The sequence below is a fragment of the Suncus etruscus genome, chromosome 9 (genome assembly GCF_024139225.1).
Source record: "Suncus etruscus isolate mSunEtr1 chromosome 9, mSunEtr1.pri.cur, whole genome shotgun sequence".
Taxonomy (NCBI): Eukaryota; Metazoa; Chordata; class Mammalia; order Eulipotyphla; family Soricidae; genus Suncus; species Suncus etruscus.
This window is the reverse complement of record NC_064856.1, coordinates 29,826,932-29,851,793: the sequence shown is the minus strand read 5'-3', so window position 1 is coordinate 29,851,793 and position 24,862 is coordinate 29,826,932. Positions and strand designations below refer to the sequence as shown.

Below are 24,862 nucleotides of genomic sequence, written 5' to 3'. Positions count from 1 at the left end.
ATGGGCAGACCAGATACCTTTCTGGTCATTCCCCCATACTAAGCATTCAATCCCCTAACTTTAGCAGGGAGAAGCATTGCCAGGCCAGGGAACTCGTTTATATTAAGCTTGTGTGCGCTGCCGTCTTTAGAGCCTGCTCACGACATTATCGAAGGCGTCAGGTGCTGACACTATACATAGCGGCTCGTGAGAGTGACAGCGCCGAGAACCACACTCCAGGTGCGTTGGCAGTTCACAGACCCCAGCAGCATTGCCATCAGCCTCGTCATCCTTCCGCTGCCACAAACAGCTCTGGTGCTGCAGCTCAGAGCTCAAGCAGGTCTGGTCTTCCCCATACTTTGCCCAGACAGCGGTTATGTTTCTGGAAAGTTCTAGGCCTGAGGAAGGCTTGGCAGTTTGTACAGGGCCTTGGTGATCGTCCCTACAAAGAAAGGAGGTAGTCATACCACATGAAGTCTCTTAGTCTGATCCAGTACCGCTGATCTGAGTGTGGCTGGAAACTCCTGAGGCAGCGGGCCGCCTCTGCCTGGTTTTGCCATAAATTTTCAGTGTCTTAAGCAGGCTATGTGGGCACCCACCAGCCAATAGTCCTGAGCCTCACATCTGATCACAGTGAGAAATGGGCAGACGCAGGCTACAACTCCCACCCACGGGTTGTTAGACCCAGAATGAGCATTTCTATGCACCGCTTTGAGCTTATGCTGGCCTTTACCCAAGCAGAGAGTTCTCTTAGGTTCCTTGCTTCTGAAAGCAATGATAAGACAAGGGATATGTTTACTCCCTTAGCCTCATCCCTTCCCAAGGCCACCTCTTTACCTCTGCAATTGAAGCTTTGGAATTTTCCTTTTCAAAATTTTTCCTTTTCAGACATGGAGAGATAGCACAGCGGTGTTTGCCTTGCAAGCAGCCGATCCAGGATCTAAGGTGGTTAGTTCGAATCCCGGTGTCCCATATGGTCCCCCGTGCCTGCCAGGAGCTATTTCTGAGCAGACAGCCAGGAGTCACCCCTGAGCACTGCCAGGTGTGGCCCAAAAAACCAAAATAAATAAATTAATTAATTAAATTAAATTAAATTAATTTTTTTTCCTTTTCCCTTTTCAAAATTTCAAATTTTTCCCCTTTTCAAGATTTCCCTTTTCTGAGGCTAGAGCAGTGATGCAAGCAGTAGGGCATCTGCCTTGCACGCACTAACCTAGGACGGACAGACCACGGGTTGATCCCCCAGGGTCCCATATGGTTCCCCAAGCTAGGACCAATTTCTGAGTGCATAGCCAGGAGTAACCCCTAACTGTAAGCGGGGGTGGCCAAAAAAAATCCCTTTTCTGCAATTGAGGCTTTGGAATTTTTCTTTTCAAATGTAAAGGAAAAGGCCGGAGAGATAAGACAGGGAAAAAACTTGCCTTGTACACAACCAACTTGGGTTTGATCCCCGGTACTGGCTGTGGACCCAGAGCACCACCTGGAGTGATCCTGGAGCATGGCTGGGTGTGGCCCACACAGATTTAAAGGGAAGAATTAGAAACCAGAGAGAGAGCACAGCAGTAATGCTGACCTGGGACAGACCCAGGTTCAATCCTGGCATCACATATGGTCCTCCAAACCTGCCAAGAGTGATTTTTGAGCAATTTCTGAGTAACCCCTGAGTGCGGGTGTGGCTCAAAACAAACAAATAAACAAAGGGAAGAATTATTTTAAGAGTAAAAGATGAATCTTCCTCTTAACTAGGGGTTCTTGGAGTCAAACCCTCTAGAGATGTGCCTGAGTTTATATTACCTCTTCCTGGCCATGCTGTGGAGGGTTGTGACCCTTCTGCTCAGGGGCAGGGCAGGGCTGGGGTTTGCCTCATCTCTGCTGTCCCACATCCCCCCATGGATCTGTCACTGTCACCCACAGCACAGACATGGTCTGTCTTAGGGGTAGAAATAACTATTTTTTTACCCTCGACTGTGACTGTGAATGTAAAACCATGGTGACTATTAGGAACTCAGCTCTGCATTCTCCAGCCACTCACCTGATTAAAGATCTGTCATCTCTGCTTTACAAACCACGTCCTTAGGTTGTCATCAAACTAGCTATGGTCAGGGTCTGGCGATTGGAGGGTGGAGACTGATCTCCCTACTGACCTTTGAGGCTATTGTTGGGCCCCCTTAGTGGGGCCTGGCTCCTCCTGACCCCACTCTGTTGCTCCATGTGAGCCTTAGAGGCTGTCTGGATTCTTTCTCCATTCCCTCCATCCCCTGAGGACTCTTGCCAATCCTGTCTTCATTGAAAATGTAGATGTTCATCGTGGATTAAAAAAATAATAATTTTATGCTTGAATTGGGGTGGGGGTCTTCCTTCACGATTGCCCCTTTACATTGTCTCACCCTAGTCTCAACCCAGCTCTACCCCTGAGATCTCACCATGAGACCCCAGAGGCCGTTTTTTCTCCATAAAATGAGATGCTAAGAGACCAGAGCAATGACACAGCGGGTAGTGCATTTGCCTTGCATGCAGCAGACCCAGATTCAATCCCCGTATCCTATATGGTATGAGAGCCTTCCTAGAGTCTCACCAGGAATGAGTGCAGAGCCAGGAGTAAGCCTTGACCAGCACCAGGTATAGTCCAAAAAAAAAAAAAAAAAAAAGAAAAGAAAGAGATGCTAATAAACTGCTGTGGTTTCCATGTGGTTTCCATGCCCCTTGGCATTCAGCTGGCACTCAGCTATGCTGGTTGTCTTTGTACAGAATCAGTAGAGGGGGTCTAGGGGACACTCAATACTGAAGGCTGGACAAGACTTGGTGAATCAAGACTGATTTGCCTCCCTGTCCAGCTGCCCTCCCAGTCCACCAACAACCCCACCACCACCACCACCACCACAACTGGGGTTCCCTGAAACACTCACTCTCCCATTTCCTCCATTTCCACTGGACTAGATCTCAGTCTTGGAGACACAGAGAGACAGATTCAAACCCAACTTGTCCTTCAGCTATGTGACCTTAGTTAAGTTCCTTAACCTCATTGAGCTTCATCTCGGCTTCATTTGTAATTTGACAGCAATGGGGTGAATTGAGTCTTTAAATCTCAGTTCCTGCAGCTCTGCTTTATGATGTCATTCGTATTCAAAGCAGCAAGCTCTTGGGAGCAGAGCTCACTGGGAAAAAAGTGAGGGGGAGGGAATTGGTTACCAGACCAGGTTGTGAAGAGGAAAGAAGCAGCTCCAGCCTGTCACAAAAACAATTTATGAGACTTGGGGGTGTTAGAGGAGTTGGAAAATCTAGTCCAGCCTGGGCCTTCTCTGCTCCCCTCCAGGAGCTGCTGAGAGGTACCCAAGCACCTGTAACCTCTCCCAGAGTTTGACCTCAGGCTGGCTTCAGTGCTTGGCATCTCTGCCTCACCAGTGTAGACAACTGAGTTTTCAACCCCTGACTACCTGTGAGGGGGAGCATAGATCAGGAAGCCGGAAGGAAGTGTTTTCTTAAGAGGAACAGGATTGGGACTTGTTGTCAAGGAAGATAAGAAGTCCTGGAGGAATTCAGTAGAGCTTTAACAGTGGCTGAGGGAATCAAAGGTATTTTGTTTTGTTTTGTTGGTTTTTTTTGTTTGTTTGTTTTTGGGCCACACCTGGTGGTGCTCAGGCTGTCTGCTCAGAAATAGCTCCTAGCCGGCACAGGGGACCACATGGGACACCGGGATTCGAATCAACCACCTTTGGTCCTGGATTGGCTGCTTGCAAGGCAAATGCCGCTGTGCTATTTCTCCGGGCCTGGAATCATAGTTTTTTTACATCTATTTTCCATCTTACAAATTCACTTGGAACCTGGGAGATGTTGGAGGCAGGAAAGGTAGCCAAACTCTGGAGGCTGGGTTAGACTGTCAAGGCCAAGGGATGAGACAGAGCCCCTGACCAGGAGATGCTAGTCCAATGGTTCTGTCAGAGTTGCACCTACTGGCCTGGTGATTACCCTCTTTATGCTCTGTGCCAGCCCCTAGCCCAGACAGGGTAAAAGGGGAGGGATGACCCTGGAAGGAAGGGTCCAATCTTCTTCAAGGTCCCCCATTGTGCAAGTTCTCAGAAGGTTTCCTGAGGCACTGTCCGGCCTTCTGCACAACTTCTCAGAGCACTGCATCATGGCCTTACCCAGGTCTGTGCTCTGGGGTAATGCTACAGCCTGTTTGGAGAGCAGATTAGGAAAAAGCCTGAGAAGGGGCTGAGCTAATCATCTGTCCCTTCAGATAGGAATTCAGGGATGGTTTGAACACTAGCAAGAGAAACCAGGCTGAAAAGCACTTTGAAGGTCTGAACAGGATGGGGCCAAGGGACAGAATACTGATAAGAAGCAATTCTGAATGATGGATCAAGGGGGTCTGCCCTGAGCTGCCCTGACCAAGTTCCATTGTTGCTATAAGACTTGACATGTCGAAGGGATGAAAAATTGATTGAGATGGAAACAGTGACATAAACAAGAGGACTAAGGAATATGAGAGAAGGAGGATGAGTAGAAGGGAGGGAAAGAGCTGGACAGTGGCTGATATAGTGATAGTGAATAAGTAAGTGAATGGCAGGTAGATGGCGGATGGTTGGATATGAGACTAGGAGATTGTGTATGGAATGAAATGGATGGCCAAAAAGTTGGGTGAATAAATGGAATAATGAAAGGAACCCTAATTCTTCTCCCCAAAGATCCATTTATTTTCAAATGAAAGAGCATGTACCTTACATAATTGAGGCCCTAAGTTTGATCCCTAATGCTCACTATGTGCCTGGCTTCATGCTAGGCACTGTAATAGAGACAGAAATCAAGTAAAATGCTCTCTCTCTCTCTCTCTCTCATACACACACATATACACACACACACACACACCACACACACACACACACACACACACACACACACACACACACACACACACACACACACACACATGGAATTCACCCACTTCTGGGAGAAAAGCTCAAAGGCCCATTGCCATAGCAGTAGTGATAAGAGGCAAAATCTGCAAGACTCCAGCTTTTCTCTCAGAGGTCCTGAGACCACAGAGAATGAGCCTGGCCTTGTGAGCAATATAAAGGCTTCTTTCTTGAGGAGCCTGTGCAGGTAAATCCTTAGGCTGCCCCATAGCCCCCCAGCTGGCCACTTAGAGATGTGAACCAGGTCTGAGCGTCCTGACTGGAATGGAGCCAGCATGCTCACAAGTCATGTAAGCCTTCAGTTCAGGCATCTTCATGCGGGATAGACAAGAATCTGAGTAGCTTTGCTTGTGGCTGGAGGCAGATTCCCTCACTGCAAACCTCCATCTGTCTCCTTGTGACAATGGAAGTCACAGTACCATGGCTATATAAATTGGGATGAGGGTCACAGGATAGAGGGAACTAGCGGCCTGAGTTCATGGTGAATGAAGGATGAGCACTGGCAGTGAAAATGCAAGTGTTAAAGTAGACATTGTACTAGTGCTGGCTGAAATGGTTATATTCAAGGTGCTTAAATAATAATACCGTAGTCAGCTAGAGCAGTGCTACAAGCTGGTAGTGTTTGCCTTGCACACAGTCAACCTGGGTTTGTTCCCAATCATCACCCAAGTCTACCAGAAGTGATCTATGAGTGATCTGTGTTATAGCCAGGAGTGATCCATGAGTGTTATAGCCAGGAGTAACTTCTGAGTGACCCAAAAACAAGCAACAACAAAATAACCCCATGAAAAGAGTAAGATATTTAGCTAAAATACTAAACAAAGGTGTTCCCCCAACTTCCTTTTGCCCTAAACCTTTTCTTTTGGTATGTAAAAGCCCACCTGTATTACAGGACTTCCCCTCATCCTGGTGGATTTGGTTCTGGATAATAAAGAGAGAGCAGTTCTGGCTTGAGGGCAGAGAGAGCACAGGGCAGAGAGGCCATGAGGCAAAAAGTACCGTATTTTCCGGCATATAAGACGACCCCCTAATTTTACAGTTAAAACATAGGTTTAGGCCTATATTCGCTGTATCAGACAGAATGTTCCTGTGCTGCAACTGCATCTTCCACAGTGAGCCAATCACAACAAGCAAAGGTTCAAAGGTTATACTGTAATAGACGTCTTTTCTGACTCTGCCCAATCTGAGCAGGCTTTCTACAGTGTAGATTCGGGTACAGAACACTGTATAATTTGCATGCATAAAAAGCCTGCTTGGATTGGCTGAGTTAGAGAGGCGGTCGGAGCAGCCTGGCAGTGATTGATGCAGGATGGAGCTGAAAAATTCGTTTTAGCTTTGCACAGAGGCAGTATCATAGCCAATGAGGTTTATCCGAGGCGTGATTATTGCTAATTGAAAACTTCTCCCAATACCCCACCATGACGACTTGAAATATAGTCGGCATTGGCAATTTTTGACAGTCTCTATGGAGACTGAAAAAAAAAGAAAAGAAAAGAAAAGAAAAATTCGTTTTGTGGCAATATTCTGACAATTTTCGCTTAGCGGCATATTGAAACATTTTTCGGGATATACTCGGCATATAAGATGACCCCCGATTTTTGGTTGACTTTTTTTTTTTTGTTTCAAAGGTCGTTTTATATGCCAGAAAATACGGTAGGTTGACCCAACGAATATCTTTTAGCTAGGTTCGCTTTACATTTCCATCTTTTCTGTTTTAAAGGGAACACCTTTGTTTAGGGTTTTAGCTAGGTTCACCTTAGAACTCCACTGGAAAAAATAGTGGCTGCCAGGTAGCCCAATCTAAGCTGATACCTCTGTGGCCTTCTTACAAAGGAGGGAGATATTCTTGTTCTGCATCAACTACTGCATCCCAATGCCATCTCCCACAACCTCTGACAGAAAGGGCCAGTTCCTGGCTTAGTTATCAAACTCCCAAGCTTCATAATAATGTAGGTCTATAAATCTTAGACCATATGGCCACTTGCAGCCTTAATATCTTGTACTGTCAGCCTAGTAATATTACAGGAAATTGAATGGGGAATTTACATAGAAATCTACCATGCTTAGTGAGCCTGTCCTAAACAGTAACACAGAAGGCTCAACTAGCACCAATCATAGGCCAATAAATCTGTAGTAACTTTAGTAACAGCATTGAGGAATAGAACAATCATTTCAAATTGGTCTGTATTGATCTAAGACAGGGGTCTCAAACTCGTGGGCCGCAAACGGCCCTCCGTACAACATTTTGTGGCTCTGCCCTAGAGGAATCTTTTTTTGTTTTATTTTGTTTTAGTTGTTTGGGTCATACCCCCCAATGTTCAAGGCTTACTACTGACTTTGCACTCAAGGATCACCCCGACTTTGCCTCCTGCGGCCCCTAGGTAAATTGAGTTTGAGACCCCTGATCTAAGATTTGATAAATCCAGTTGCCTTTGTGTTGTAATAGGCAATATGGAATAAAATTTGTGCCTACGTGAAGACAGGCTATGATAGAGGGTGGGTGACTGGGTATGCTGGTAAAGGGAAGGTCACACTGGGGGTGGGATTGGTGTTTGAATATTTAATAAGTAATGCTTGAAACATTATGAACAACTTGGTAAACTGCAATGTTACAATAAGAATTAGGGGAGATTAAAAATAAAAGGATTAGAAAAAGAAAGAAAATAAATAATTAGGAGAAAAGGTAAGAAATACCAAAATAAAATAAAATTATACTGTAGAGAAAGCAAAGGTGGCTGCTGCAGGAGAAAAAGGGTTTTTTTTTTAATCTTTAAACACCGTGATTACAAATATGATTGTAGTTGTATGATTTCAGTCATGTAAAGAACACCCCCCTTCACCAGTGCAACATTCCCACCACGAATGTCCCAAATCTCCCTCCTCCCCACCCCACCCACACCTGTACTCAAGACAGGCTTTCTACTTCCCTCATTCATTCACATTGTTAGGATAGTTCTCAATGTAGTTATTTCTCTAACTGCAGTCATCACTCTTTGTAGGGAGCTTCATGTTGTGAGCTGCATCTAAATGATAGAAAACCAATTCTGATTGGCTCATACTAGAAGAAAAAAAAAAAAGAGGAGTGATTTTTTTTTTTTTTTTGGTTTTTGGGTTACACCCGGCAGCACTCAGGGGTTACTCCTGGCCCTACACTCAGAAATCGCTCCTGGCAGTCTCGGGGGACTATATAGGATGCTGGGATTCAAACCAATGTCCTTCTGCATGCAAGGCAAATGCCCTACCTCCATGCCATCTCTCCAGTCCTGAGGAGTGATTTTTTGACTCTTGCAACTGGAAAGTCCAGCAATAAGGTTGGCTCACAGGCCCTGACTTATCCATCATCAGTTGGACTGGCACTACAACTCATCTCTCCTTTGACCCCTGCCTTCCCCTGGTGGGCTTCACTCTCAGAGACAAAGCTAAACTCCAAGCTTCCAATTTTTCTGTTCATTTCCCTCTTTCCTAAGTAGTAGCAGCCCAAGCTTCAGAAATCATAGTCATTGATTATTTTGTCATTTGCCCATCCCTCAGCCAATCACTCTGGTTCAGTTGCCACATATTGATTGAACCAGCCTGAGATCTTGGCCACTGGTGAAACAGGAGGTAGGTAGAGTGGCTTAATGAGGATAACTAAAGTGTGTGGTGGGGACCAGAGAGACCCCTGATATAGATGAACAGAGGTTGGAGGACTGGATGCTTGGCAGGTGCTCAGCTATGAATTCTTTCCTTTTTCTGCAGTCTGGTACAGAATTTTCTGCAAGGAATAATCAGATAAATTGAAAGGCTAGAGGACCTAGTATTTAGATCCCAGCTGTGATGTTTGCTAACCATGCGACCATGGGCAAAGTACTGAATATCTCTGTAGCTTTGTCTTCTCATCTGTAAAATGTATGAAACAACATATTGTTTGTGCAGTGCTCAGTATATGCTCATTTAAAACAAGTATTAAGCCAACACATGTGACCATGAGGATGACTGCACTTCCTCTTCTAGATGCACCTGTCCCAGATCTCCATCCAATTGGATCCTTCTCTCCCACTACCACTAATCATCCCCCCACATAATCACTCCCTCTCCCATTAACCCAGTTTCTGAGTATTTGAAGGGACCTCAGGAATGCAGGCAGCTCCCTGCTTTCCCCATCCAATTGTTGGTTTCCTAATGACAGCCTGTCTTAGAACTAGCTGAGTTCTGAATGAATAAGTAGATGGATGGATGGATGGATGAATGGATGGATGGATGGATGGATGGCAGCTTGGAGAGATCCCTCTTTATTTCCCTGCACTGTTTTGTGCAATTTTGCTTCCTCAGGAGGACTTGGGTATAGAGGCAGTCTCCATATTGTCACGGAGAGTGAGGACAGTCGGGTCTGCCTCTCTATCCTTCTCTGCCCCCTCTAGTCTCTGTCCCTGGGAGTGAGAAGGTTATTCTCGGGAGGGTTACAGGGGGGACACAATGAATTGAGGCATCTACCTTGCTGTGAGTCATCCCAGCCAAGGTCAGGCTAAAACTGGCCGGGCACAATGCTCAGCCCCTGGATAATCACCCTCGCACATCCGGTGATTTAGCCCAGATTAGTGCCAAAGGCCCAGGAGGGTGGGGCACCAACTGTGTCTTCCACCCCACCCCAGGCACATCCCACATGTTCCCGACTCTCTTCTGCATTTTTGTCATTAATTATTGAATGCCTCCCATGTACTGGGCCCCGAGCTCGGCACTTTATACATTTCAAGCCTGCAGACAGACAGCACACAACGGCTCTTTTATCTTCACTCAGTTTCTCCAGAAATCTTATGAGCTGGCTCATGTCTAGACACATAGAGCTGTGACAATGGTCCTAACCTTAAGATCATGTATCAGGAAGTTACAGAGTGTTTCAAGCTTTGTATGGTCTTTTATGTTTGGTTTTGGAGGGTCTCCTCCCGGCAATCCTCAGCCAACCACTAAGCAGTTTAATGCAAGGATGTGATGCTGTACTGCCTGAACCCCCTGGCAGTGCTCAGGGCCTCTGGGTTAGTTCAAAAATTGGGGAGGAGAGAGGCATGTTTTGGTGCAGGAAATTGAACGAGGGTTGACCATAGACGAGGCTTTAGCTGAACCTTGAGCTATCTCTCTATCTCTCTGTTACTTCAATAAAGACGTTCCTAAAAGTACTGCTGTACTGAGCAATTGTATAGCAGGTAAGGCTCTTGTCTTGCAAGCAGCCAATCCAGGTTCAGTCCTCAGTACCAAATATCCCTAATCCCTGAGCAGGTGTGGCCCCAAACCAAAAATAAAAAAAATATTTTTGTTTGTTTTTGGGTCACACTCGGCAGCCCTCAGGGGTTACTCTTGGCTCTACACTCAGAAATCACTCTTGGCAGGCTTGGGAGACCATATGGGATGCCGAAATTCAAACCACCATTCTTCTGCATGCAAGGCAAATGCCCTACCTGCATGCTATCTCTCTGGCCCGCCCAAAATACATACATTTTGAAATGCATACCTCAGCAGCTGGAGAAGGAAGGGGAGTTCCCACTGCCTGTATTCCTAGGCCCAGGAAGGTAATTTATCTCCCTGAACTCAGGTCTGTCTGGGGAACCTCTGTGTCAGAGAGAGAGAGGTATGGGCCACCTTTCCCCAAGAATGTTCCTTTACAGACTAAATTCCTGCTCTGTTTCTTCTCAGAGGCTTCCCATAGTTCCCTGGTGCCTACAGGCAGTGCAAGCCAAGGTTCATAGTCCTCAGTGCCCACACTCTATCCCCACCAACCACAGGTGCTCTGTCTGCCTCTCCTGTTTCCTCTTACTCCCCATCTCATTTCAAGCTCCTACTACCCTCCTATACTCCAAGACCATGTCCAGCCCCTCCTTGAGTCTGCCTGTCTTCACATACACAGCCAACCACTGCAGGTCAGTTAGCCTCACCTCCAGAACTAGCCTGGAATCCTGCTCCTTTATTCTCAACACTCTCCATCTCAGCATCTATCGCAGTCCAGAACCAGCCTGGAAATCTAAAAACTAACTGCCTGTGGAAAGCCCTCAGGAGACTCTTTTCCTTTTCTCCTTCTCTCCCGAAGGGCCCTGCTCTGCACTTTCTTCCAGGCCATCTCTTCTTGACCTCAGGGCCTTTGCACATTGCTGTGACCCCAAGCCCAGATCTTCATGGGCCTTCTTGCAGACCTCAGTCCTGGTGAGTGAAATGAAAGTACCCTTGCCCCCACCAACTGCCAACATCCTTGCCCCCTCTAAGCCCAGATTTCTAGTTTCTGACAAATCCGAGGCTCCAGCTCCTTTGGGCTATGACCTCTGTGTCCTTCAGATGCTGCACAAATAATTGCCAGCTCTGTGGAGGTTCTCCTGGGTCATTTGAGCTTAAGAGAGCCTCCCCTTCTCCCCATTTTTGGGTGGGAGGGGAAAGAAGTGAGGTGAGGTCTGGAAACAGAAGAGGAAGGAAGAGTGAGGAGAGCTGGCTCTCAGGCAGGGGTTCCCATTGCCCACCCCATACCCTGAATCTCTGTGTCTGTGCCCTGGGCCACAGGCCCAGCTTTTCTGAAGGAACCATGACTGGTGCTGGTAAATCCTCTCACGTATCACCAGCCGCACTTCTCATGATTTATTCCCAGGCTCACAGACCCAGGTCTCTGAGGAGGCCAAGCCAGCCTCATAAACAACTCTGCATGCTTTGTGGAAGACTTAAAAGCATGGCCTGGGCAGAATGTGGGACAAAAGGAGTCAGAGCCTCAGATTTGTCAGAAGCTGGAAATCTGGTCTTAGAAGGGGCAGAAATGCTGGCAGCCAGCAGGGTTGAGGGTACCCTCATTTCACTCACCAGAACATGCCTTAGGGTCTGCATGCTCCACATCTGACTTCATTCTCTGCCCACAAACACCTGCATGGTGGAAACTGTTTGAACTCCCATGTCACAGAAGAAGAAACTGAGGGTCAGAGAGACAATATGATTATTCCTGAGAGGTTTCAACTTAGATCTCTAACTCACTTGCTTGGGCCCAGATCTAAAGAAGGCTTCAAATTTGGCACTAAGAGCTGCTTCTCCCTGCTTTGATTTCTTCTTCTGCACCATCTCATTTCACATGAGAGAGAATTAGTCATATGCCAGCAGTGTCTAGCCAGCAGGTCAGAGGCCACCCTGCTCATAATTCACAGGCTTAGCCCTTACCCATGTAAGGCTTTCTAGTTACGGGGCTTTGAGAAGTTCAAAGGTCACAGAATGGCAGAAATCCACACCCTTACAAGGTCTTATTGTCAGTCTCTAAGAAGTGCTAGAATCTTCCATGAAAGCCCTGGGTTGTGCCAGGAACCGGAGATGGTATTTGGGTGGAGGGAATGGGGTACTGGGGGGGGTTGTGTAAAGCCAGCACCCCACTAGATGGTCCCTTTATCTGCCATCTCCTGAGCTCTGCTTCTTGCTCCCCCCAGATCTCAACATAGCTTGGGAGATTCCAGATGGAATCCAGAATCTAACTAACAGCTTGGAACTCCAGGGCCCCATCTGGTTTCTCTTCCAGTCCTCCACTCTATCATTCCTGGGCCCATGCAGAAAGGGAACTGGCATCTGGTAAGGCACCATCCTGCCAATCACTACCTGTGTCCTAGCTTGGCCTGGTTCCTTTTGGGCTGTGTGATCCTGGGCAAGTCATTTTCTCACCCCAAGTCTCAATATCTCTCCTGTCAAATGGAGATGAGAATTCTGTTGACTGAAGCAGTTTGGATGTGAAAGGACCCCACATTGGCCTTCTCAAAAAAAAAAAAAAAAAAAAAAAGGCATCAATTGATTCCTATTGGAAAAATCCAAAGATACTGACTTCAAGAATGACTGGATTCAGGTGCTCAAATAGTGACATCAGAAATTTACCTTTAGGAAAAAACCGGGGGGGGGGGGTGAGAGAGAGAGAGAGAGAGAGGCCATAGAGGCAGGCAGGGAGAAGGCAGAGGGGAGAGCAGGAGAAAAATCTGAGGACATTTGTGGTGGAAAATATTGGACATTGAATGATTGAAACTCAATCATGAACAACTTTGTAACTATCTCATAGTGATTAAACTAAAATTGGTGTTTTGAAAGAGTAATAAAAAATAAAGTAAATTGGGCCCGGAGAGATAGCACAGTGGCGTTTGCCTTGCAAGCAGCCAATCCAGGACCAAAGGTGGTTGGTTTGAATCCCGGTGTCCCATATGGTCCCCCGTGCCTGCCAGGAGCTATTTCTGAGCAGAGAGCCAGGAGTAACCCCTGAGCATCGCCGGGTGTGGCCCAAAAACCAAAAACAAAACAAAAACAAAACAAAACAAAAAAAAAGTAAATTTAGGGGCCAGAGTTACATAGTACAGCCAGGAAGGTAATTTGTCTTGCACGCACGGCCAACCTAGTTCGATCCCTGGCATCCCATATAACACCCTAAGCCTGTTTGAGTGATCCTTAAGTGATCGCTGAGCAGAGCCAGGAGTAAGCCCTGAGCACCATCTAGTATGGTCTAAAAACAAAGTAAAAAGAAATGTGTTTTGTTCCTTGGCATCTTGTCCCTTGGCATCGGTCCTTTTTGTTGGATCTACTCTCTAGTGGACCAAAGTGTGTCTCTGTCATGTAATTTTCTTGGATGGAGTTGCTCCAGAGGTCTGGATGGTTCTCTGCCCCTTCCATCCTGTCAACTCAGCAGTTCCTGTTGAATGAAAGCATCTCTTTCCCAGTGAATCCAGAAAAAGTCCCAGGATGATTGTTCATTGGTCAGTTTGAGCCATGCTTGCACTGTTCAACTACTTTCATTGACCAATGCCATTGCGTTTACTGCTAAAACAAGCACTTATTGTCAAAGGATGAGTAACCCCTATGGAGTAAGATTGGAACTCATCAATACTGCCCAGGGATATGCACTAGCTCATTTTCATTCCTTAGAAGAGAGAGGAAAAGGGTTAATGCAGAAAAATGGGTCCAACGTGGTGGGGGTGGGGCAGAGAGATGGCTCAGAGAATTGCAATGAATCTCTGCATGAAGAAACCCTGGGTTCGATCCCTGGTGCCACCACATCTCCAGCGCACTTCTGGGCCCAAAACAAAGTATTAAAAGGGCCAGAAATACACCCCCACAACAAGCCTACATCTACAAGATTTTTTGTTTTTATTTCTGTTTTGTTTGGGGGGCCACACTCGGCAACACTCCTGGGTTACTCCTGGCTCTGTTCTCAGAAATCGCTCCTGGCATGCTCGGGGGACCATATGGATGCCAGGAATCAAACCCAGGTTTGTCCAGATGAGCAGTGTGCAAGGCAAATACCTTACCACTATGCTCAAGCCCCCTGAGTCTACAAGATTTTATAAGATATTATAGTGTGGCTGGTCCATGGTCTTGCCTCAGCTTCTCAGCTTGCCTCAGTCTTCTCCCTCCTGGAATTCCGCTCCCTGTCCAGCCCTGCCAGTCACCCTGCACAGTCACACATGCCAGTGTTCAAACCTGATTCCACTGTGGCATTCTGAGTATGTGATTTAGTTAGCACCAGCCTCTAAGACGGTCTGAAAAAATAGAGGGGATAAGAGGACTTAGTTACTGGGGATATGTGGTGGTGCTAATGCCTATCTTTGCCAGCCTCTGTGTAATAGCTGCTCCCATCACCAGTCTGTGTACCCTATTACCTGGCCTAAAACCCTGTCACCTCCCTCTCTGGAATCCACCTTAAGCCTTCAAGGCCCAAGGCCAAAACCCCTTTTTCACCAAGCTTGTGTCTTGATTTTCCCATTTCCAAGCCTATTATGAGACTTCAATGCAAAGACACCTCAAAACATGCTGAAAGGGCCGGAATTATAGTACAGTGGGTAGGGTGCTTTCCTTGCATGCAACTAATCAGTTTCATTCCCCAGCATCCTATATGATCCCTTGAGCACCACCAGGAGTAGTTCTTGAGTTCAGAACCAGGAGTAACCCCTAAGCACTTCCAGGTGTGATCCAAAGAAAAACAAAACAACCACAAAACATGATGCAGGAGGCTGGAATGATAGCACAGCAGGTAGAGTGTTTGCCTTGCATTCAGTCAACCCGGGTTCAATCTTCAGCATCCCATATTGTTCCCTGATCCTTCCAGGAATAATTTCTGAGTAGAGTCAGGAGTAACCCCTGAGCACCACCGATTATGGCCACAAAACAAAACAAAACAAAACATGATGTGAATAGCTCTTGGGGCTGGCAAAAGGAGTAGATGAGATTGACCATGTAAAGCAACTGGCACCATGCCTGAGCTCATGAGTACTCAATCTTTATTAGTTGTTTTTATTCCATCATTATTAGACATTCAGATGCTAATTTGAGCCTGAATTTCTCCAGAGAGTACTCAGCACAGAGTACGTGAGTACAAGGTAAACATGCTGCCTCCTAGTGTTCCAACTGGGCTTCTGAACTCACCCAGTCAGCCTTTTACTCATCTCATGCACAGTATTCATCGAGTACCAGCCCCATTCCAAGCTGTGTGACCGTCAGGCTATGGGGATCTTGACTTACAAGATAGTCTGTGCCCCGGTAGTACTAATGTGAGTCAGAGAAGAAGCAAAAAATAACAACAAAAACACACTACCATAGGACAGGTTGACAGTGACTGCAAGTGTAGCAAGTCACACATGAGTGAAAGCTGGCTAGGCCAGAGCGAGGGATTGGGGAGACAGTTTGAGTCAGGTTGTCAGGGACAGCTCTTTAAGAAGAAAAGGTGAGGAATAAGGAGTCAGCTTTGAGAGATCTGGAGAAAGGATAGAGCAGGTAAGGCATTTGCCTGGCATGCAGCTAACATGCATCTCTAGCATCCTGTGTGGTCCCCTGTGCATCTCCAGGAGTAATTCCTGAGTGTAGAACCAGAAATAAGCCCTGGTTACTTAAGGTATGTCTGAGAGAGAGAGAGAACAATCTGGAGATATGGTACAGGGATGAGGAGGGCATTCTAGGCAGACAAAAGAGCAAGTTCAAAGATCTTTGACACATCAAGGGGCAGATAAATGGCCAGTGACGTTGTGAGAGACCAGAGACCACCAGAGAAGCCACATCAGGTGGGGCTTTAGAAGTTCTGTTTATAAGAGTTTGGAACTAGGGCCGGAGAGATAGCATGGAGGTAAGGCATTTGCCTTTCATGCAGGAGGTCATTGGTTCGAATCCCGGCGCCCCATATGGTCACCCGTGCCTGCCAGGAGCAATTTCTGAGCCTGGAGCCAGGAATAACCCCTGAGCACTTGCCGGGTGTGACCCAAAAACCACCAAAAAACAAAAAAAGAGTTTGGAACTAGACCAATTAGATAGGATAGAGTTAGGATACATATAAGGCTAGATCCCCAGCACCACACTGAGCATAACCTGAGCACCAACAGCCCAGTCTTGGTCAACTGGACCAAGAATTACTGAGAAAGACTTAAGCCACCTAAGTACCATTTGGGAGCCCTATTACCTCCAAAATAAAAACATCAGTTCTTGCTTTGAACATAGTAAGAAGCCATTGAAATATGGGAAGACAGGACTGACATTGCACTACATCAATTTTATATTTTTAATTTTACTTATATAATTAATGATTGATTGGTTTTTAGGCCACACCTGGTGACACTCAGGGGTTACTCCTGGCTCTGCACTCAGAAATCACCCCTGGCAGACTGGGGGACCATAAGGGATATGGGGAATCAAACCGGGTCCCTCCCAGGTCAGCCACATGCAAGGCAAACACCCTACTGCTGTCCTATCTCTCTGGCCCCTACATTAATTTTGTGTCACTTATTTTTATTGAACTAGTATTAAGAGCAGGTGCAACAATTATGCATTGGTGATGATTATGTGAAGAAATATTGTATCATCACCTTAAAGAGACCTTCACAATATATGCAATAACTCATTAAGAAGGCATTGAATTCACCCTGGGAAAAGGTGAAAAGACACCTGTCTTCAGGAGTCCAGAAATAAGTGAGAAAGCAATGTCTTAATCTTCAAGAGGGAGAGGGAATCAAGAAAGGAATTTGCTGGAGCCAGAAAACAGCAAATAAGACTTCCAGAGATATTGGCTTTAGGAATGACTGTATCTAGGTGCTCAAATGGTACCATCTGGACTTGCTCTTGTCTCTTGACACAGAGTCCCTCTGCATTGGTTTTACTCTTGGCTAGATTTCTTCTAGAGGGTCAAAGACAGCTCTCTGTCTTCCATTCTGTATACATATACAGCCAAGCCCTGCTATGTTCTGGGTTTATACCTGGCTTTCTACAGGGTTCACTTCTAGTGAGCTCAAGGGGCCATATGGGATACTGGAGATAAAATCCGACTCACACACAGCAAGCAAGTGGTTTTTAGGCCACACTCGATGATGCTCAGGGATTATTCCTGGCTATGCACTCAGAAATCTCGCCTGACTTGGGGAATTATATGGGACTCTGGGGATTGGATCAAGGTCCATCCTAGGTCAGCCACGTGCAAGGCAAACACCCTATCATTGCGCCACTTCTCCATCCCCGGATTTCTCTTTTATAATGGAAAAATGAGCAGCTACTGAAAATCCAGAAAGTAAAGTGTTAAAGAAAAGCAATAACTAAAGAAAGGCTGGGGGTCAGGGACCAAGTGGTCTCAGGTGCATTGGTGGGGAAAAAAATAAGGTCAGAACTAAATATCCAAGCCAAAGTCAATGACAATAGAATCAAGAGACCTAAACTTTAACAATATAAACTTAAATGGGCCTGTTATACTGGCAGGCCAGGGAGCAAAGGGTGGTGGTATGGATGCAATCTGGGTTCACTGGTGGAGGGAGATTGACACTGATGGTGGGAATCGCCCTGATTCACTGTATATCTGAAATTGAACTATGAAGGACTGTGTATAGATCACAATAGTTGCATTAAAATAAAATAAAAAAAAAAGAAAAGCAATAACTATTGTTAATGACAGGGAGGCAGTGATGATTCAGAACCATCTTGCCAGGCAGAGATCACTTTAATAGATTTTATAAGGGGGAGAGAATGAACTTGACTCCAAATACAGCACAAACTGTGTTGGGAATAAGTAAGTTCAAATTCTGAACTTACTTGGGCTCCTGCTGTGTTGATTAGGATCTAAGTCTGACTGATATAGCTGAGAGCCCAGAGAAAAGGGTATTTGACCCAGATGTATGTTGCTCAAGGCTGTTATGGTAGCTCTATAAAGTTCTTACAGTCCCATGTTCAGTTTAACTTTTGCTTTCCCTTTCCCAAGTATGACATTTTTTTTAAGTGGGTCACACCCAGCAGTGCTCAGGGGTCACTGCTGGTTCTGTGCTCAGAAATTGCTCCTGGTAGAGACAGGGGACCATATAGAATGCCAGGAATCAAACTAGGGTTCATCCAGGGTTGGACACATGCAAAGCAAATGCCTTACCACTGTGCTATTGCTCTGGCCCCCCAAGTATGACTTTCAACCTCACTGCTTTATATGCTGTCAAAGTTCCAGTCATCACATAAGTATTCTTGGCACTACAATGGAGATAGAAATCTAGAAAAATGGGGCAACCTTCCATGTTTTAAAGCAATTTATAGGGGCCTGGAGAGAGAGCACATCTGGTAGGGAATTGTCTTTATTGCAACCAACCCAGGTTCAACCTCTGGGACCCCTTATGGTCCTTTGGGCACCACCAGGGGTGATCCTCAGGAGTGAGTCTGAAGCACCACAGATGTGCCCCCCCAAAATAAGAAAAAAGAGGGCCCAGAGAGATAGCACAGCAGTGTTTGCCTTGCAAGCAGCTGATCCAGGACCAAAGGTGGTTGGTTCGAATCCCAGTGTCCCATATGGTCCCCCCGTGCCTGCCAGGAGCTATTTCTGAGCAGACAGCCAGGAGTAACCCCTGAGCAACGCCAGGTGTGGCCCAAAAAACGAAAAAAAAAATAGTAAGAAGAAAAAAGAAATGTGCTCTTTAGACTCCAAAGATAAGCCCAACCCCCCTGAGATGAAAACAGTTTGTGTGGAACCAAAGAAATCAGATGCTTGGTTTCTAACACATCTGACTTTCTTCACAGTGTTATCAGGACTGGGGAGCTTCTCCCTGTCCTAAGAACCCCAAGAATGAAGGGGACAGGAGGGGACAGGGAGTGGCCTACCAGAGTTGCAGAGCTGAAGCTGAGTTCCACCCCATGGTGACCCTCATGTGACTTTCCTGGAAAATTTTTGCAGAATATTCTGGGCACTTGAGCAAATCAGCCTCCCTTCGGCAATCAGGTGCTGGTGCTGCTAGGCTGGTGTGGTTTCCTGGGGAAGCTCCGTGGAGAAGCTGAATCTCCCTTGGGAATGGAGAACAATAGTGTTTACTTCCTGAAGTATGTCCTCCCTCGGCAAGTGTAAGGAAGGGTGTGAGGAGGGGTGTGGACAGAGAGCCTGTCATTCAGAGTAATGACATCAAGACACTTTAACATCTCATCGACCTTCTTACCTCACTCACCTCCTCTGACTCATCCCCTCTTTGCCCCCTTCAACCTCATGTACCCACCCTAGGGCCTTTGCACTGGCTGTTCAGTTGGCCGAAAAAGCTTTTCCTGTCCTGGTCCCCATGACCAGCTCTTCACCCTTCAGGTTCCAGTTCAAATGTCACTTTCTCAGTGAAGGTCTCCTCCACCCTAGTAAACCCATGTCCTAGCCATTCTTTCCCTCCCACTGATCTGATTGTCTCTTCATAGGAAGTATCATCACTCCAAATCATCCCACTGACTTACTGCTGTTTATGTGACTCTCCTCCCCAGACCCCCCAAGAGAAGGGGATCAACTTTAAATGAGGAGGTATTTTGCTTGGTTTGTTCACTGACATCTTCCCAGTGCCAGGAGTAGCACCCTGGAACATCCAAAACATCACAGAACTATTAAAATCTGACCTGGGAGATATTTTTGTTCCCTTTTTAAAGAAGGGGAACTGAAACTCAGAAACTGCAAAGCTAAAACTCAGAGCGATGTAGTTCCCTGTATAGGCTAACACAGCTGCAAAGGAGATATGACTTGTACATGACTAACCCTTGTTCAATCCCAGGCATCCCATATAGTTCCCCCAGAAGTGATTCCTAAGTGCAGAGCCAGGAGTGACCCCTGAGCACTGATAGATGTGGAAAAAAATAAAAGGAAGATGATTTGAACGCAGATATATGACTTCCCCTTTAACTCCTTTCAGCATCGTATCCTAATCTGGAGAGACCACTTCCCTTTCTCATTGTCCTTATGGTTTCTTCCCTGACTTGTCCCACATTCAGCCCTCTTCCCTGCCCTCCCCCCAGTGTCAAGCTTCTTACTAAGGACCACCAATTCTGCTCTTTGAGCTTTTCACTCCCCTAATTTGTCAACTCCCTTGTCCTTGTGTTTGGTCAGTAAAAGAGTTTTTACTCTCTGTAGCCTAAAAGATAGTGGGTGAAAATGACAAAGCTTCTTTCTGGTCATGTTGACCCTTTGCTTGGGACTCAGCTGCTTCTCAGAACTGAGTCCATCCTTTTTGTTTTGTTTTGTTTTTGGATCACACCCGGCAGCACTCGGGTTACTCCTGGCTCTGTGCTCAGAAATCGCTCCTGGCAGACTCAGGGGACCATATGGGATGCCGGAATTCGAACCACCGTCCTTCTGCATGCAAGGCTAGCGCCCCACCTCCATGCTATCTCTTCGGCTCAAGTCCATCTTTTTTAACGTCTGGTCCTCATGGGCTCATTTCAGTAGAAAGAATACTAATTTAGCTATAAATGCTCTCTAGTGCTTAGAGTATTAATACTATCTCCTTGCTTTTGGGGGTGGGGATGTGCTCAGTCAATGCTCAGAAGTTATTCCTGGTTCTGCACTCAGGAATCATTCCTCGGTGGTGCTTGTAGGACCATATGGGATGTTGAGTATCAAACTTGGAGTGGCTGGGTACAAAAATCTGGGTCATCCATATAATAGAGGCAGCTTCCCTGAGTACCCAATCCTCTTGATCAAGCTCTCAGTCAGTGCTCTTTCACTTTTCAGCCTGTCAACCTGGGTATAAGGGCTAGAAGACAGGTCTGTGAACACTTTCCCCCTGCCCTGATATTTCCTATGCTGCTTGTTTTTATTCAAGACTTTGCTGCCTGCAGCAGGGCTGGGCCAATGCCATCCATCTCTGTTCAGACTGACAGAGCCTCAAAACCCCAATCGCCTTCAGTGAGTCCAAGGAACAGATGATCACTCAGGCAGGAAGGGCAATGCCCAGGCTTCTTCTCATCTCCTCACTTTCTGGAGAGTTTGCTCATGCCCCCACGCCCCTTGCAAGGAGCCTTTGTACTCAGATGCCTGGAGAGGGAAGCTCTTAGCTCCTGGGTCTCTGCTACAGACTTTGGGGTAAAGGGCACCCAACCCAGAGCTTGTTGGGAAGAATCAGTTTTGGGGTTTTGTTTCTTATTTTAGTAAATTTTTTGTGACCAAAGTGAATTACAAATCTTTCACAGTAATATTTAAAATACATAGTGACAATGAATCAGGGGCATTCCCACTATCAGTGTTGTCCTCTATCCACCCCTGTTCCCAGCATGCCATATCTCCCTCCTCTGCCCACCGAACTATTACTGTAACTGGTCCCTTGAGGAAAAGGTTCAGGTGAAGGGATTTATTGAAGATCCGTAAGTCAGGCTACAGAGAGGACAGGGTTTAAAGCACTTAACTTTGCATTTGGCCGACCCCAGTTAGATTCCCAACACCACATAGCTCCTCAAGTACTGCCAGGAATGACTTCCTAAACTTGGCACCAGGAATAGCCCCTGAGCAGCACTTAACAAAAAAAATAAATAAATCCCCCAAATGAAAAAAATAAGAACCATAGAGGCCAAAAAGATAGCATGGCTGCAAGGCGCTTGCCTTGCACATGGCCATCCCAGATCCTATCTGCACTGCATATGGTCCCTCTATCCCACCAGGAGTGATTTCTCAATTTAATCAGGAACCTAAGCATACCTGGGTGTCTCAAAGAAAAAATAATCATAATTTAAACCCTAGGATGTTGAGATAAGAACAGTTCTTGTCAATCAGTGCTGGCGGGGATGTGGAGAGAAAGGAACTCTCATTCACTGTTGGTGAATGCTTGTCTAGTCCAGCCTTTATGGAAAACAACATGGAGATTCCTCAAAAAAAAACTGGAAATTGGGACTGGAGCAATAACACTGCTGTAGCTCGTTTGCTTTGCACACAGCCAATCCTGGACAAACCCCAGTTTGATTCCCGGCATCCCATTTGGTCCCCCAAACCTGCCAGGAATGATTTCTGAGAGCAGAGCCAGGACTAACCCCTGAGTGCCACTGGTGTGACCAACAAACAAACAAACAAACAAACAAAATCCCTGGAAATTGAACTCCTATATGATCCAGCTATATCATTCCTCTAGGAATACAAAAACACAATACAAAAAATACCTTCTGCACACCTATATTCATTGCAGCACTATTTACAATAGCCAAAATCTGGAAACACCCAAATGCCTGACAATAGATGAGTGGCTAAAGAAACTGTGAAATATATACACAATGGAATACTATTCAGCCATCAGAAAAAAGAAAGTCATGAAATTTTCCTATACATGGATGGACATGGAAACTACTATGCTGAGTGAAATAAGTCAGAGGGAGAGAGACAGACACAGAATAGTCTCACTGACTTTTGGGATTTAAGAAAAATAAAAGACATCACTGTAATAATATCCAGAGACAATAGAGATGAGGGGTGGAAGGACCAGCCATGGTATGAAACTTATCATAAAGAGTAGAGTTCAGTTAGAGAAGTTACATTGACAACTATCATGACAATGGTAGTGAGAGAAGTAGAATGCCTGTCTTGAATATAGGCAGGGGGTAGGGGAGGAGGAAGATAGGGCATTGGTGGTGGGAAAGCACTGAAATCCAACTACAAACAAGTTTGTAATAATGGTGCTTAAATAAAGATATATATAAAATAAGAAATAACAGTTATTGCATATTCTAAAAATGGGTAGAATGTAATAGGCTTGATTTCTTTTTGGCCATCATTTTAACATCTTTAAACTGTTTTCTTGACTAAAGTACTGTGATTTACAATCATGTTAGTGGTGGTTTCACACATACATAAATAATTCCAACACTACACTCATCACTAGTGTACCCTCCTCCCTTCTCCAAGCTCCCCAGTGCCCCTCCTTTTCAAATTCCTCCTCATGCAATTTTGTGAATCAATTCTCTCTTTGTTTCCTTTGGACCTTTGTTGCTCCCTGACTGTGTATCTTGCAATGGTCAAGGGTTACTTGTGGCTCTGCACTTAGGGATCACTCCTGGCTGTGATCATAAGGGGACATATGAGAAGTTGTCTCAGTAGTCATTTTCTGCATTGTCTTTCTAGGCCTCAGAAGGTTACAGCATTGCCCACAAGTGGTGATTGTTGGGATGAAATGAGATCTTATGTTCTATACAAATGTATTCAAGAGTCCTCATCGGGGCTGGAGCAATAGCACAGCAGTAGGGCGTTTGCCTTGCATGCAGCCAACTCAGGATGGTTCGATTCCCAGCATCCCATATGGTCCCCCGAGCCTGCCAGGAGCAATTTCTGAGCACAGAGCCAGGAATAACCCCTGAGTGCCACCGGGTGTGGAACCCCCCCCCCAAAAAAAAAGAGTTCTCATTCGAGGAAAATGAGCCTCAGCTATCACTGTGAAACTGCATATTGTAACAGCATGATGGAAAGGACATGGCATGAGAGAACCTGTAATTGGAAGTCTGAGCTGGACAGAGAGGTAGAGAAGAGCACTCCTGAGGAACTGAGGCCTGTGTCTTGAAGAGGCATCAGAGCTGAGGGAAAAGCATTCCAAGCAGATGAAACAGCATGCAAAAAGGTCCTGTGGCAGGCAGGATCTGAAGACTGAGAGGAGAGACTGAGGAGGGGAGGTTAACAAGCCTGAAAAGAGAGCAAAGGGGGAAGGAGAAAAAAATGAGGCTGTAGAGGTAGGTAAGGCCTAGACCAAGTGATTACACCAATGAGACCCCCCCCAATTACATCAGCTTAAAGGGTGATCTATGAGTCAGGGCAGAGTTGGCAAACAGTTTTAGAAAACTAGGCTTGAGGGCCGGAGAGATAGCATGGAAGTCAGGCGTTTGCCTTGCATGCAGAAGGTTAGTGGTTCGAATCCCAGCATCCCATATGGTCCCCTGAGCCTGTCAGGAGCGATTTCTGGTATAGAGCCAGGAGTAACCCCTGAGTGCTGCTGGGTATGACCCAAAAACCCAAACCCTCCCCCCTCCAAAAAAAAAAAAAAAAAACTAGGCTTGGCTTTCTTCTCAGGTCCAAGATTGTTATTCCAACTCTGTCCATCACATCTGCTTTCCGGCCAAGAAAGTGTGAAAGGAGAAAGGGCAAGCGTTATTTCTGCTCACATTCTGGTGACTACCCTTAGTTACGTGGCCACATCTAACCAAGAGACACTGGGAAAAGATAGTCGTTATGCTGGGTCACCCAGGTCCAACTAAAACTCTTTCATGGAAGAGGGAAGAACAAATCCTGGAACATCTTTGTCCCTGGAGACCAGAGCAGAATGAGGGAGACCAGAGACAAATCTGATCAAAGCCAATGGGATCTGGAGAGTGGGGGCTGGAAGCAGCAGATGAACCAGACCCAAATAAGCCTAAGAAGCAAAACTGTAATGCAAGTGAAAGATCAGATGTGGGAGCAACAGATAGGACTGAATTCAGCCAGTGTGAACTCAGGTTCTGGGCCAGTGCAATTAGAGGCAGATCTTGTCTAGGAAGTTCTTCACAGGTCGGAGCAAGTGAGCATTAGTGTGTTCATATGGCACCAAGTAGGTCCAGAGCTGAACAGGATAGTGAACCAAGGGGAAGATCTGCAGCAAAGGAGAAGCAGCTCCATACCCCTTCCTCACCCACAATAATTAAGGAAGGTTTGTATAGGGACACAGCAGATTTTCCAAGAGAAAACTGAAAATCTGGATTTTTTAATTTGTTTTTGTTTTTGTTTTTGGGTCACACCCGGCATCGCTCAGGGGTTACTCCTG

At 46.0% G+C, this 24,862-nt stretch overlaps 1 protein-coding gene and 1 non-coding gene across 2 annotated transcripts in view; both read left to right on the top strand.

Annotated features, from left to right (window-relative positions):
* Positions 1-24,862, top strand: part of KCNB1 (potassium voltage-gated channel subfamily B member 1) — a 99,245-nt gene that overhangs the window by 60,139 nt on the left and 14,244 nt on the right. The window lies entirely within an intron of this gene.
* Positions 6,224-6,364, top strand: LOC126019589 (U4 spliceosomal RNA). Its single transcript, XR_007499228.1, has one exon. It is a non-coding gene; the product is annotated as a U4 spliceosomal RNA (small nuclear RNA).